Source organism: Leptidea sinapis, chromosome 21 (genome assembly GCF_905404315.1).
Source record: "Leptidea sinapis chromosome 21, ilLepSina1.1, whole genome shotgun sequence".
In the NCBI taxonomy this organism is placed as follows: Eukaryota; Metazoa; Arthropoda; class Insecta; order Lepidoptera; family Pieridae; genus Leptidea; species Leptidea sinapis.
Genome location: NC_066285.1, coordinates 5,084,941 through 5,099,355, shown reverse-complemented (window position 1 = coordinate 5,099,355; position 14,415 = coordinate 5,084,941). Strand labels below are relative to the sequence as shown.

At 36.7% G+C, this 14,415-nt stretch overlaps 1 protein-coding gene across 8 annotated transcripts in view; it reads right to left on the bottom strand.

The window, feature by feature from the left end:
• Positions 1-14,415, bottom strand: part of LOC126970401 (trithorax group protein osa) — a 144,574-nt gene that overhangs the window by 53,379 nt on the left and 76,780 nt on the right. The window contains exon 1 of one of the 8 annotated variants that reach the window (XM_050816230.1): positions 4,839-5,149. The exons of the other annotated variants lie outside the window; for them this stretch is intronic. The gene's annotated coding sequence lies outside the window, so the exon portion shown is untranslated. Of the gene's footprint in view, positions 1-4,838; positions 5,150-14,415 lie in introns of those variants that run through there. 8 annotated transcript variants of the gene reach the window in all.

The window sequence follows — 14,415 nt, the reverse complement described above, 5'->3', positions numbered from 1 at the left end:
CCATAAACTAGTCACAGTGATGACTCTTTCCCAGTTTAGACGGCACGAGTTTAACTTATTGCAAGGGTGATTAACGAAGTATTATGCTGCTTTACTGGTTTATGTGAAATAAATGGATTCTAAATTAGTTACACAAGGACGTGAAGAGATATTGATAAAAAATATTTCTATTTATAAAGACTATGTGCTGATTATCAAGATAAATAGATTCTTCTTATCACTACTATTTAGGTTCAGACCATATTGATTTGTTACAATAGTATTTATTGACTTTGTTAAATTTGCAAGTGCTCTACATCTTGATGTAGAGTTTATAAGTCACTCGCTCAACTGGCGTGTTAATTGTTTAAGTTGTCACTAACAACGGTAAAAAATAATGAAACTGTGGCAAATAATATGACCAGAGATATTTAATATCTATATCAGTTATGCTTTATTTTTGCGTCATGGGTACACTAAATAGAGCATTTTTGTCCAATTTAAAATTAAACAAAATTCTGGATTGTTTTAAAACTAAATGTTTAATGTCAATCACCAACGGTTGAACCCAATATTCCAAAAGATTTTTACACATACTTACATAATACACATAATTTTTCCATAATCCAGAACTGATATTTTTTGTTTTTCAGATATTTGTCAAAATAATATATAGTCTCTTGACAACTTCGTGTACAAACAGAAAACTTTAGTTCTAGTTATTTTGTTGGTTTAAGTCTCAAACCATAGTACATTATTATACCCTATATAGTGCAACAGCGATTCTCTTATGGCGAAGAAATATGTTGAGATGAAGTAGCTTCTTATAATCAGCTTACAAAAGGTTCCAACATTTGAGGTACCAACATTTTTAAGTAAGACAAATTGAAATGAGATCTCGGGCTAATTTCAGTGTGCGCTTCATTTTGTAAGAAACCAAGTGCTCTAAGTAATAAACGCACTTGGCACCAAAAGTCAGTTATCAGTCCTAAATCAACTAACTAGCTGGTTATAAATAATTTACTTACCTATTTAATGAACATATTTAAATTAGAAACTACTATTATTGATAAAATGTTTTTTTCTTTCTTAGGACAATATAACAGAAAATCGAAAAAATGCCGGGTCCCATACGATTCATTAACAGTTCACACTGTATATAGGTTGTAATACCTCTGTTGCGGTTATGATTCCATAGCGAGAGTTCAACCGACTGATTCAGTGAGGCTCAGCTGGAACGAAACGGCCCCTGTAACCCGCTTGACAAGCAACCACGTATTCTATTGAGCGACGGGCTTTTTAAAACCTTAATTTATTTTGAGTTAGAGCGCTTTCGCACTACATCCAAACAGAGTCCGATCCGTATCCGTGAAAACACGGTTTCTACGGTTGTCGGAAAGAAGTCGGAAGCCGGATCTAGTGTGTAAACTACCATAGAAACAGTTCTACGACTATTTCGGACTCTATTAGCGAGAATCTCTTGATGCAAAGGCGACTATCGCTTACCATCACGTGACGTAAAAGACTGCATGCTCGCCTGTGTCAGTTCTATGGACTTCAAATCACAGAGTAGTCATGTTCAAAACAAACTCAAACAGCGTGCAACAACATGCACGATGTATTCGTTACAATAATATTTCCGGCGAGGACGGGCGCAGTGTAAACACCGACAACAGCACGTAATTACAGCCGCCGCTGGCTCGGTCGCCGCTAACGACGCCGCACAAATATCATGCACATGTAATTGACTGCGATGGATAATCATGCGACGATAATAGAGCCATGTATAAGTCGACTCTACTTTGGGATTAGTGCCCAGGTGCATGTGAATGAAGATTGTATATAACGAAATTTTCAACGAAACTAAAAAAAACTCAGAGATGCTTCATTAATGTGTTGTTTTGTCTGTAACAAACGCGACATCAGATCTTAGAACTCAATAAAAAAAAGAATGCGCTTAGTCTCATAATAAGACTAAGTTCTTAGTGAATTATCAGCCGGAAGACGTCCACTGCTGGACAAAGGCCTCGTAGGCATTCCCACGACGATCGGTCCTGCGCTGCCTTCATCCAACGTATTCCGGCGATCTTGACCAGATCGTCCTTCCAACACTGCGTCTACCGGTACGTGGTCGCCAATCGAGGACTTTACTGCTCCAACGGCCATCTGTCCTTCGAACTATGTGCCCACTGCCACTTCAGTTTCGCAATCATTTGGACTATGTTGGTAACTTTGGTTCTCCTACGGATCTCTTCATTTCTGATTCCTCGCGAGCATCGATGATTATTCAGTTTTCAATGATGCTTCAGTTTTCCTATGCTTTGAGCATATTCAAAAAAGAATATCAATTAATAATAAAAATATGAAAAATAAAGCCCCTTTTAGGAACTATTTATAATATTGATGTTTGTATAGTGTGACTAATTTAAAATGGTCACTGATTTATTTTTCAGAGAATCTATCATACAGACTATTGGATTGGAAAATTTATCATTTATCTTTGGGACTGCACGTATCCGCTGTGCTTAATGTTCATAGAATTAACTACTTAACTAATACTCCGATGTATCCGATTACTTATTGCAAAAACATTGTATTGTTTTCTGTTCGATTATGTCTTTTGATGTTTCTAGCAAATTACTAGGAATTAATTTAATAAAAAACTTTTTTTAAGTAAGTTTTTATTTAAATCAGAATGTAGTATGCAAATCAAAGCGAAATATATTTAAAATTTTATATAGTTGCCAATTAAATAACCTTCATATAAAAACTTAAAATGAAATTATTGATTTAATAAGAATCGCATTTCCGAGTCCTGCTGACATCAATTAATGCTAATGCTTTGTAATGCAACATGCAAAAACACCTATCAAAATCAAAGCGACGAATTCGAATAAAAAACCATACAGGCTAACAATGCGACTGTCCAATTAAACGGAGCTCGCACACGTCATCAAAGGTGTTCCCCGAAGAACGTACGTACGCACACACACACACACACATACATACAGGGATCAGCTGACTGCTCTGATTTAAACGACTATACATACGCGGCCGTGTATTAGAGAACATAAATAATGACAGCCCACCTAAATACCTACACTATACATACGCCGAGCGGCCGACAAAAGAACGTATACGCCAGTTTTCTCCACGGTTCTCGTTTACACAAGGTCCTATACATTTCATTTGGATGGCTGTTGTGACATTTGGTTGTCGGAGTGAGTGGAGCGTGAGATCGCATTAAATAATCAGTTTCTCATAAACACAATAAGCACGCACACGCCGCGCCGCTAACAATGCTACGGCAATATCGAGAATACAATTTCTAAAGTGATTATATTTAAAACGAACTGTTCTGATATTGTTACAATAACAAAAATGTGAGGTGAGACGTTGACACGCCAGGAACGAAGTATTACTTGGTGTGTCAACGTGATAACAAGTTTCTTTAGTTAGATATAAGTGCTGTGAGGAGCCATTAGACTCTTAAATGGTGGTCATGTCAACGGCTCGTTTGCCAAGCAAGAGAGTGCAAGCACTGTTCCAGTTTCGGTTTGAAGAGGGCCGAGTCATAGCTGGTAAAATAACTACTGCTAGTGTGACCTTACTTCTTGTCTCAAAAAGGTGAGCGCAACCGAGGTGCTGCCGCTTGGAATTGTGAATTTTTCAAGTGAAATACTGAATTGTAAATGGGCAAGACGTGGTCTCTTTTCTATCAATCATAAAAACTATCATCAACCCGACATTCTTTTATATATTATTTATTTACTATTAGCTTTTAAGTAAACCTTTTCAGAACACATACATTTATTCCACAGACGTGTTAAATTATTCCTGTTTTTCCAACCCTAACTCTAAAAATATTGAAACCAAACTTAATATTATAGCTCTATCTTATTTTGTAAGCGTACAATGACATCTTGTAAATAATTTACAATTTATTAATAATCGTTTACATTATCCTCCTACGAATGCGGAACAAAGTATTAAGTATTAACCATCTCATGTAATTTTAAATTAAATACAATAAAGTACTAAAAAATTTTTATTTAGTATTTCATTATTATTTCAGAAATCATTTGTAGCACATTTTTGGGGGGTCATAATTATTAAAAATTATTAAAAAAAAACGCATAAGTTTTTTTTAATAGATAGTTTAGTAACTATAAAACCTATAATCAAATAAGTATACCAATATCTCTATACGTATTAAACTGTGGAATTTATATGAAATTTAAAAAAAAGGCATGAAAATCAAACGAGGTAGAAAATGTAGGAAAACGGAGCTAAAGCTGGAAAAGTAGAGTTCGGTGAACAAATAAGCCTACAGGCTATTGCCGAGAACCGAGTTCCGACGGTAAATGAAGCGAGGTCGATACTGTGTACCAGATGTGGCCTCAGCGTTCTCCGTTCTCTGCTACATTATCAGAGAGTTCGACTTAAACAAACACTATCATGCAGAATAATAATTTGATACAAATTTCGAAATATACGAAAAATGTTGAACAGAAGAAAGATGTTTGTTATAATACGTAACAATTCAGCTATATAGAAAATCAAGATCGAACGAATAGCAGAGGCTAAGTTTCTGACAGTCATCGGTCATATGATAATAAAAACAAACATCAAGTCGTTCCTCAGAGCAAACAGAATATCTACAAGTATTGAGCCCACGCACACACACAAAGAGCGCGCTCGGATGTAGTCGCACAGTGGCCAGCCACACAGGCGTACTTGGCCGCACGCACACCAGTGTACCGCCCGCGGCCCGAGCGCTGTAGATAACAATCGTCCCATTTTACATTGAAGAGTCATGCGGCCGAGGCTGCGGGCGCACCAACTCAACCGATACTTACTATATTCGCAGGCAGCTTAATCACGACGGCCGTCTTGAAATGTTGTCACAACAATAATTATAATACTTAGGCACTGATCGGGACGTTACACACTCACACGCACGCACACATGCACACACATACACACTGATGAACACAACAACGACAGTTGTAAAAACATCCAACGATTAAAAAACGGATGGGAACAAGCGATCCGTGAAGTGTCGCGGAGGGATAACCGAGTGGAGCGGGGTATTTTATTGTGAGGAGATATCGCGCGGATTGAATACGGCTGGGCCTGTATTGCAGTAACAGTGCGCGCGTTTCAGTTGGCGCACAGCGACTGGCGCAGAGGAGGTGAGCGGGGCGGGGCGCGGGGGGCCCGGCGGCGGGCGGCGGGGCGCGAGCGATCTCACCGCGTTGATATTGCGACGACCGACTGGCGGCGGTGGCTCGCTGGCTCGCTGGCTCGGGTCGCGCTGCGAGCACGCACGGACGGCGGAGCCCGCGCTCGGTGCGGCAACATACAGCCCGACCGACAACGGCAATACTTATTGCACTGGCTTTTGTAACAAACATTGCAAATCGCCTTAGTTCTGCTATGGCTTTAATCTCTACTAACTTCACTCGCACATAAAATACAATTATAAACAATAAAACGTTCCATTGTTGGAATCTAATCTAATAATAGCACAACGATAACGATGATAGAGACTTATCAATCCTCGCATACATTCAGACGTAAGTGCAAAAAAAAACCGCTGTCAATTAAAATATCCATTCATTGATACACAACTATTTGCATAACATGTAGTAAGTATACAATATCTGAACGCGGTTGAATCACGCAACGAATCCTAACTCAGTGATAACATTAATTACAAGCATTAAATTAATAACATCATGCATATGTATCTATCTACACAGAAAGAAGCGTATCACGGACTTACCTTGCGTTTGTTTTTCATCGTAGGCGCAATATAATTGTGTTAATTACGGTAATATTTTAATTAGTAACACGCTTTTTGATTCCGATTAGAGTTATCTGTGAGCGGACATTACTGTGATGAGCAGTGCACATGTGTAATTGGTCAGTATTGATCGGATCGTCGCGTCCGCGGAGGTTGTATATTATGCCGCGATGTATGACGTGCATCTCATTACCGTCGCTCTACATAACTATAATAACTGATTCGGAATGCGCTATGCGGGTCAGTGTACAACACTAGACTGAACAGTGTTGTACCGAAAACGCACAATAATCACTTTATAGCCTTGCATTATTCGCAATTTGATAATTTCATATTCCTACCATCAGGAATACTCATTGTATAATTATGTTTATTATTAGAAGTTTGTGGAGTAGTAGTAAGTCGTCTGATTTTTCTGCTGTTGGTGATGTTGCAGTATAATATCATGGTCAACCTACCATTAAGTACAGTTAAATACATAATTGATTTACCAGTGGGAGGCTCCTTTGCACAGGATGCCGGCTAAATTATGGGTACCACAACGGCGCCTATTTCTGCCGTGAAGGAGTAATGTGTAAGCATTACTGTGTTTCGGTCTGAAGGGCTCCGTAGCTAGTGAAATTACTGAGCAAATGAGACTTAACATCTTATGTCTCACGGCGACGAGCGCAGTTGTAGTGCTGCTCAGAATTTTTTGGGTTTTTCAAGAATCCTGAGCGGCACTGCATTGTAATGAGTAGGGCGCATCAATTACCATCAGCTGACCGTACTGCTCTCGTCCCTTATTTAAAAAAAAACATAATTGATGTATCCACTGTTCTCAATCACTTAATGAGGCTTTATATGACTTTTTACACTTATTTTTTATACTTATGTAAGTTGGAACGTTTATTTTTGTTGTATAGTATGTATTTAAAATATATATTAAACATGATGAAGCTGTATATTGATTTTAAAGGGTCTCGCGCTACTTCTTCTCATTAAAGCAATAAAATCAACATAGCCGAAGCGGTGGTAAATGTATTATAAGATTAACATTCGTTGTGTTATTAATTTGACCTACATGAGTAATATTTGGGGTGTGAATATGAACTTTATGTATTTCTAGACCAGTGGGCTCCTTTGCACAGGATGCCGGTTAAATTATGGTACAACGGCGCCCTTTTCTGTCGTGAAGCAGTAATGTGTAAGCATAGTTGAAATTACTGAGCAAATGAGACTTAGCATCTTGTCTCAAGGTAACGAGCGCAATTGTAGTGCTGCTCAGAATTTTTGGGGCTTTTTCAAGAAACCTGAGCGGAACTGCATTGTAATGGGCTGAACGTATCAATTACCATCAGCTGAACGTCCTGCTAGTCTCGGCCCTTATTTTCATAAAATAAATATAAATAGTTTTCATGCATTGTTAAATGTTTGAAAATATTATATTTTGTTTAGTTTCTTGAAAATATAGAAATAGTATTTTAATAAATAAACATAGTTTCCTTCTTTCTTAAATTATAGTCACCTATATATTCTTTAAGCTGAATTATATCTGTAACACAGCTAAAAAGACAATCGGATGTTTTAATGAAAACAACATTTATTTTCGTAGTAAATACTAAATTGTATTAAGTGCCTTCGGAGAGTTGATCGAGCAGCAAATATTACGCAATATGCGATATATTAACTAACAAGAGCGACAAGATATCAAATAACCCTCGGAATTTCCAGTGTCGTGTCTGCGTAGACACGGACGGAGAGTGGTTTCGTCTTTGACTTCTGATTTCGAGAACCAGTTCTCGGAGAGGAGAGCGGTCGAGCTAGCTGGGCGGAGGCAGCGCGCGCAAAATAAAAGAAATATGTTTTAGTAGGTTAGCGAGCGTGTTTACGATCGCATTCCTGGCTCGAGATTATGTTGCCTTCACTTACATAACAGCCGAGCTACCTTCATTAGACAATAATCGCACAGAGACTTAAACTGCGATGAAATCTACTCACAAAGTTATACGTTTCAAATAACTAGGTTTGATATAGGGATATTTTCAATAGCAATCGCAAATTGGCGATCCGAGTTCATTTTATCTTCTGCCTTTACCATTTCACTAGCTGAACTATCAAATGTCTTGGCGGTCACTTTTTTCAATCCATCAATGGGTTGACGTATTTTTTTTTTTTTTGCGTCTTATTTCTATGAAGGTGGCAATTAAGCGTATTTATGACAAATTGATTTAGAAATTAAGAAAATGCAAATTCAGGATCGATTCGAGGGACGGCATAAAATCTGGATTGTAAATAGTATTATACTTATACATAACAGATCGAATAAAGTAATCGTAGAAAGCAACAGATAGTAAGATAATGTGACAAACTGTGGATATCAGAGCGGCGGGCGCAGTATGAAGTGATTGGGGTCGTACTGTGAACTCCGAAACTGTCAGTCGTTATGTGATAATAAGTTCCGACAACGGACATAATCTATCATTGTCACTGTTATGGGATGAACATAAAACTATCATGATATTTAGTTTAAAGTTTAAAATTTTAATTATTCTTAAATGAAATTCTTTAAAGGAATTGATTCCAATTTAATAGTCAATAAATAGTTGCAAGTGATAAACGAACAACCAAAACTTAAAAACAATTATATTTGTAATACATTGAATAACAACTCGCCAAGCGACGGAAAGTTTTAAAAACTTGACTGCGGTGTCCGAAGGCTACATTGTAATAGAAGGCTGTGTCGCCATCTGTCGGCGGCTCGGCAGCACGGACCGGATGCCCGACCAGTTGAACTTAACTCAGCACCTGCAACTTGCAACTAGAGCCTGCTGTTTACTACATCTACTGCGCAATATACGTACACACGCTACTTTGTGCTGTTGCATTTTGAAACAATCGACACACAGCAAACTGGAGCTTATCATAACACAGTCAAAGTCTAATAAACTTTATTCAATTAGGCTTTTGAATCGTCACTATAAATATTTGTTTTAAATGACCGAATCTACAATATGTTCGGAAAAAGTAGAGCTCGAGAGAAGAACATATAAGAAACTCAACAGCCAACTTTTTCAATCAAATAGAGTGTTTTACAGTGGCTATAGCATAACAAATTAGTTTGTAAGGTGCTCTAATATATGAATAGTGTGAATCTTACGACGAGACTGCCAGAATACATGTTTAGATAATCACAATGATCTTCTCAACAATGGCCCTAAGATGGTTAAAGACTACCTCAACAAGAAGACAACTCTTTTACAATAGATCTTAACATACATAATATAGAAATTGAAAATAAATCCTTAAGCAAATAAAGTTAGAATCCCCCCCAACTATACACTATTTTTTTATGGAAGAAGAGGACAAATTAACGAGCATAATAAATACGGGTATTTTTCCTTTTGTTGCACTTGAATCACGAGAGTGTTGCAGACCGTATAAAACGTGAAAAAACTGTATTGGATGGAAACGAAAATCAAAACACATTGGATACGTGGCGGGCGAGGAAGGAGGCGTCGAACCGGGGCCCCGTGGTTTTGTCGCGACCAACGATTCAAATCAAAAATCTCTCAGCTTGTGTAAATAAAAAATAAATTGTCCGTCCTGTATTTTCATAGTTAATGGCCAAAACAAGTACCTACTAAGTAATTAATCCTGGAGACCAACTCTCCCTTGCAAAACCAAAAGAATCACGAGTCGTTGCCGATCAAATATTCTATGCTTTTATTGATCGCCCCGGAAATAGTAAGTCTATATTTATAATCTTACCCGAGCTATATGAACGGTAAATATAAAACTGAAATGGATTAATAAATGGGATGCAACGGATTAAGGTAAGCTTAAACTTATTAAGAATTTATAACAGATGATTGAAGTTGATTTACGATTGATGTATTTTTGTTCTATGGAAGATAATACGAATAATTTTTTTATAATAGAGCAGGTACAAACGAGAGTATGAGTTGCTTCGTTGATCTCTCGCAACACCAGATGGATCGTAAGAGTTTTGCAGGCCATTTCGTATGTTTTTTTTTAAGTAGGTACTCTTTCTTCATTTCTTATCGACCCGGAAACACCGCACAACGAAGGTCATTCCACGGTTTGGTGGTCAGTAGAAACAAGTTCCCTGTAAGCAGCACTGGTGTACGTAACTGGGTACTTTGCTGCTACCATAAATACGTTGACGAGTACAGGTAAATGAAATAAAATTTTTGTTGGTATATATTCGTGAAATAGCCAAATCAAAATATAATGATGGTAAAGATTTTGAAAGCGCTTCCTCAAAAGCAATCTCACTGACAAAGCACCATATGCAAGAGTACAGAGGTGCCGAAAACTTAAAAGAATGAAGGCGTATGAGGGCACGAACCTCTGAGGCTTGGGGAGATATGGTTGGAATATTTGCAATCAATAATATAACATAACAATATGGAGAATCTCACTATTAAAAATGATAATGTTACACATTACATGTTACACGTTAAACACAGCCTCACGTCGGTTTTCATTTTCCTTGTATAAAGCGCTATGTATCATTCGGGGGAAAGTGCGATTCCACTACTCGGATGTATTGAGACCCCCCAATTCGTCTCGTGTCTACAAATTGCACCCTTATTAGGAGTCGCTAAGTTTCTCTGCTTGATTTGTAAAGTAAGTACTACAACAGAATCATATCTAATTAAAGAATCGATTTAACAATTGAATTACTACGTAAAAACAATCAAGTGAAACTCTATAAGCTCAATGTCTTAAAATTACCTTATATCACGGGGGTGTACCAATATATAGAATACATAATAATGCAACAGAGCAAAACGAAATTGCAAGTCGCTCGCGGATCGGGTGCGGCGCGGGCGCAGAGACAATAACGTGGCTGTTACGTAATAATACGCAAGACGCGTCAACGGTATCTCGACCCTGCCTCCAGCTCCGACCTTACTGACCCACATATCACATTATAAGTATTACTGTATTTATGATAACAGCTGCCGCAAACATTACGTGATGATAGCCAACGGTTCCTTATTTATATTCTGACATTCTTTATTTCTAGTGTTTCTTGTCTATTACAATTCTTGTTTTAACATGAGCTACGTGACTATATGCCCATAACAGTAACATGGTCCGATCGCAAGACTTCGCTAAGCCACCTTAGCTTGGCGTAATCCAAAAAGAGCCCAATCAAGACCCACTGCACCCGTCACCTTGATACTTTAATGTGGAATGTCTCATAATATGTCTGTTATCAAAATGATGCGGTACTCAAAATAGTCAGATAGATTGTTCCTGTTCAAGATGTGTGCATATATCATAAAGGCCAAAGTCAATATTTTTAACAGATGTATCAGAGCAGTTCCTAAACCAGGGTACAATAATAACTTGTAATATATCATTGTTTGATAAGTAAAAATCTAAATAGTCCATCTTACATATTGGAATAGCTAACGGATAGGCCAGTATTTTTTTATATTTATTTATTTATTTAGGCACTCCAATGGATACATATTAGTACATTTACAAATATAAGTTTACATTATTTACAGTACTAATATGTACACTTATAACAGAAATGCACAGCATTGACCAATATAATTTTAAAGTAAATGATATTTAACTTTAAAATTATGTATTGTCGAACTAATGAACACTCTTTGATTGTCCAATAGTCTCAAATTATAATTATAACCATGAAGCCCTAATTTTTCTATTATGGGAATAGAAGGACAAAGTACTGATAAAGTGATAGCCGCCGCCGCCCATGTCTCTTGCAACACCAGAAGTATTACCTACAGGAGTGATGCCGCCGTTCTTTTAGACGTATGTATTATGCTGTTTTCGAAGTGAAAACTTATTTAGGCAATCTAATGTGTTCTACTCGTATGCTCTTTATGACCGAACGAGATCGGGCAGACCCGTTCATTCATAAAGACGGATTTGAGGGTGTGCGACAGTAAAAGTATGCAAGTCTCATCGACATGGAAGAATAACGTTGTATGTTGAAACTTCATTGAAAAACCACGGAGGAACGCCACCCATCCAGTTGTTCAAAAAGCTCTTCGAACACTCTCCGCGAAAAATGCAATTGTATGACGCGACTTCCATATGCAAAGCGAAGCCTAGATGGCTTAGTTAAAACTTAAACCTAAGTTATACCTGAGAATAAACCAAGAATATGCAGTGTTGATTATATCGCTGACAACACTGTGAATACAATGATTATTCTGAAGTTTTCTGAATGTCAGGCAGCCTTGCAAATAAACACGAGAAACGTTAATAAAATAATTATAAGTAAAATGTCTATTTGTAAGATTTTTGCATATTCTTGGGTTATTGTCAGTTATTACTTTATACCATGTTTCTTTGTAAGGCCGTTAGAGTATTGAATCCCTGATTATTCGAGCAGCTCTGTTTATTACTTAATTAAGTTTCATAGAAACAGAGCGATTGTGCCGAAACACAATATCAAATAGGGCGCAACTATTTATATCATAGTATTTCAGAAACAAACCGGGAGCCAACATGATTATTCGACTAAAATTGCTAATTTGATTTAAAACTCTTACCGTAGCAATTTAAACTTAGGGGAAGAATAGGCGCTCTATCATAGAGGGAGGCCCATAAATTTAACACCCAGCTGAAACTAAGCTTGACTTAAGTTTCATTAATGCTATAAATTATATTATTGGCATTAGGAAATAATTCAAAAAGCAAATACATTGCATTTCGTTTCACAACTCAAAAAACAAAAGTGTAAATTGCGGACGCGAAGGTCAAAACAACCTTAAAACAACGAAATTTTTACTAGTGATTTGACATTGCTCCCGCCAAATTACGGGATTCTAAATCTACGGTAATTACAAGATAATTACGGTGTGACTAGGAGAGGTAACCCGAACATGTATTTTGAATTCATTTCATCATTAATTTGTTGCTGAAAAATTGGCGGTAATTGCTGAAAAGTGTATATGCACTTTTTATATTCGCGTCAAAATTAATATAGTGGGAGAAGTTTTCTCTCCCTTAATGATTTTCGTTGTAGTTAGGACTACATTATCATACTAATTGGAGTCAAAGTTTATGATAAGCAAATAATAAGGATAGACGAACTATCCTTTCATATTGAAGCCCGAGAGCGTTTACAAACTGATGACCGTAAAGGACGTCTAGCAACAGCAAAATCACTACTGCACAGCGCATGAGACCGAGTGACTTACGAACTGATTCGGAAAAACTTAGGCATGGGTCTCATACCAGGTGCAATAAAACTAACAGGATCATTATGCGTATAATTTGATAGAGCACCGAAAGTTCTGGCGCGTAGATTGGTGCCGCGAAGAGATGAAAATAATGTTGTATTTGATATCGACTAAGTTATGAATTCGAAACTATAACACAGTTTGCGCACTGGGTGGACTTGCCGAAAAAAAAAGTGGAAGAAAAAATATGAATTCTTGATTTATTGGATCGACAGATCATTTCGCGACAGTTGCTGAGTTGTTGTTGTGTAGACGACAAAAGAAAAGTTACTGCAGATCGGTATATTAGCAATGGTTTGCCAGGTACATATGAAAGTTTCTAGACTGGAGGTTATTTCATGACCAAGAAAAAAGGCCAATAAATAAAAAAAAAGCGTATCACTTATGTTTTTTACTTATACCGTATGAGACTTATTTAGGGAACAAATCAACAAATCAAGCACTTGTATACAGCAATTCCGATTTGGTGAAGAAATTGTTTAAGAAAATATTAAATGGCCTCCGGCTGCTGCAAAATGTTGTTAGATAATTTAGTATTTAGTTACCTTAGTATGTACATATTTACAGTTGGTATTTTAATTTTATTTATAAGAAGACATGTTAGCTATATGTGCATTAAGAACTTATTGTTCATTTTAAAACAAATTTTGTGGTTACAGTTGATGATTTTGAGTTACTAAAATTTTAATAGGTAAGAGTGATAAGAAGGGCTCTATATTGAAATATACAGTTACATGTTGTGTCTTCTTTGCCAATAAAATCTTTGAAGTAGGCCAGATATGTGATTCGTGTGCTGTGTGAGCTAGAAGAACCCATAAGATGTTTGCAGATTTAACGATGTCATGTCAAAAACATCAAAAGAATATTTCTTGAGACTAAGCCCATATATTCATATGGGTACAATATGTTTGTCAGAACTTTGCAGATTGGGGGCTGGATGATCTTGTTACCGGGAGGTCTGCTTGTTTGTTTTTTTATTATTATTATTTCCTTTAAAGTTAAAGTTATTATATATTTTATTTTATGAAATGCTCACATAATGCCTCTATTTATTTACGGTATGTGTGGATTGATGCATCTACTATACTCAATAACTCTTGTGTTTATAAGTACTTATTAATATACTTATTTTTCTTTTTTTGACTTACTCATGTAAGCCTTTCAGTTTTTGACATTTGAGTATTTTTGTTGCGTCACTTTGCATATATTGTAATTAAAATTATTAAGAGTGTCAATGAGTTTCTTTCTACTTCTTCTCATTAGCTCAACCCTTTACGAAGTAGTGGTAAATTCAATAAGAAACAAAAATTTTTTTTTGACATTCATAAGTGTCATTTCTGTGACCTACATGAATAGTGTTTTTGAATTTGAATTTGATTAATATTTGGA